This window comes from Pteropus vampyrus, unplaced genomic scaffold, assembly GCF_000151845.1.
Source record: "Pteropus vampyrus isolate Shadow unplaced genomic scaffold, Pvam_2.0 Scaffold37, whole genome shotgun sequence".
Taxonomy (NCBI): domain Eukaryota; kingdom Metazoa; phylum Chordata; class Mammalia; order Chiroptera; family Pteropodidae; genus Pteropus; species Pteropus vampyrus.
Genome location: NW_011888818.1, coordinates 1,421,264 through 1,423,348, shown reverse-complemented (window position 1 = coordinate 1,423,348; position 2,085 = coordinate 1,421,264). Strand labels below are relative to the sequence as shown.

General features: G+C 36.1%; 1 pseudogene; it reads left to right on the top strand.

Moving 5' to 3' along the window:
• Positions 1-810: 810 nt before the first annotated feature.
• LOC105290709 lies at positions 811-1,447 on the top strand (annotated as a pseudogene).
• The last annotated feature ends 638 nt before the right edge of the window (positions 1,448-2,085 follow it).

The following is a 2,085-nucleotide window of genomic DNA, read 5'->3' as shown; positions in this document are numbered from 1 at the left end:
ATACAAGACTTCTAGTCTTCCTCCCCGCATTCCCTCTCCTCCTCCTCCTCCTCCTCCTCCTCCTCCTCCTTCTCCTCCTTCTTCTTCTTCTTCTTCTTCTTCTTCTTCTTCTTCTTCTTCTTCTTCTTTGATTTTAGAAATATATTAAGCCTGGGCAATATCAATCTAAACATGATTTTTATCTTTATTTAATTTCCAGGCAAATAGTTAAGGGTTTTATTTTTTAAAAGACATAACAGACCAAATTCTGTTGAATAATTGAATTGATATATTTTCCCTTTTTAGTTACTCAATGGTATTATTGAATTACAACATTGACTGCTTTTTGGATCACTAGATGCTCAATGCCAGTGATTCCTTTCATCTCATCCATAACTTTTCTTTTAGGAAAATGTCTCTTAATAACAACCCTAATCTAGATAACCTTGGATATGGTGATGCATTTTTAGAAATAACATCAAAGGCACAATCCATGAAAGATTGATAAGGTAAACTTCATTAAAATTAAAAACTTCTGCTCTGTGAATGACAATGTCAAGAGAATTAGAAGACAAGACACAGACTGAATGAAAATATTTACAAAAGACACCTGATAAAAGACTCTTTTCCAAAATATACAAAAAACTCTTAAAGCTCAACAATAAGAAAACAAACAACCTAATTAAAAAATGAGCCAAAGACCTTAACAGACTTTTCACCAGAAAAAAATATACAGATAGTAAATGAATATATGAAAAGATTACACATTATATGTCATCAGGGAAATGCAAATCAAAACAACAGTGTAATAGTGTTTTTGCAACAGGTTTGTCACCAGAACACAGGTGTCATAAAAACCACTGCTAAATCTAAGCCAAAATGAGAAAGGAAAAGACTCATATCAACATCATTGTCATTGGACATGTAGATTCCGGCAAGTCTGCCACTACTGGTCATTTGATCTACAAATGTGGTAGGGTCGACAAAACGACTATCAAAAAATTTGAGAAGGAGGCTGCTGAGATAGGTAAGGGCTCCTTCAAGTACCTTCAAGTATACCTGGATCTTGGATAAACTGAAAGTCTAACATAAGCATGGTATCACTATTGATATCTTCCCATGAAAATCTAAAAACAGTAAGTGTTATGTGACCATCATTGATGACCCAGGACACAGAATTATCAAAAACATGATTAAAGGCACATTTCAGGCCAAAGATTGATCATTGTCCTGGGAAAAAGCTGGAAGATGGCTCAAAGTTTTTGAAATCTGGTGATGCTGCCATTGTTGGTATGGTTCCTGGCAAGCCCATGTGTGTTGAGAGCATCTCTAACTATCCTCCTCTGGGCCATTTTGCTGTTTGTGACATGAGACAGTTGCTGTGAGTGTCATCACAGCAGTGGACAAGAAGGCAGCTAGAGGAGGCAAAGTTACCAAGTCTGCTGAGAAAGCCTAGAAGGCTAAATGAATATTATCCCCAATATCTACCACCCTAGTCTTACTAAGACGTGGAAGAACAGTCTCAGAACTGTTTATCTCGGTTGGCCATTTAAGTTTAATGGTAAAAGACTGGTCAATGATTACAATGCACTGTAAAACCTGTAGAAGGAAAGAAGAATGTTTTGTGGATCATTTGGCTTTTTTGTGTGTAGCCGTTTTAAGTTATTAGTTTTTAAAATCAGTACCTTTTAACGGAAACAATTTGACCAAAAATCTGTCACAGAATTTTGAGACCCTCTAAAACAAAGTTTAATGAGAAAAAGCAAAAACCAACAAGATGCCATCCCACACCTAGTAGAATGGCGAAAATTTGGAACGGCGACAGCACCAAGTGCTGGCTCTCACACATTGCTGGCAAAAATGCAAAGTGGCACTGCCATTTTGGAAGATAATTTGGCAGATAATAGTAAAATATTCTTACCATGGGATCCAGCAATCATACTCTTTAGTATTTACCCAACGGATTTGATAACTTAAGTTCATGCAAAAGCCTGCACACAGATGTTTATAACAGTTTTATTCATAATTGCCAAAACTTGGAAGCAACCAAGATATCCTTATTAGGTGAATAGATAAATAAAGTGGAGTACATCCAGACAATGGAAT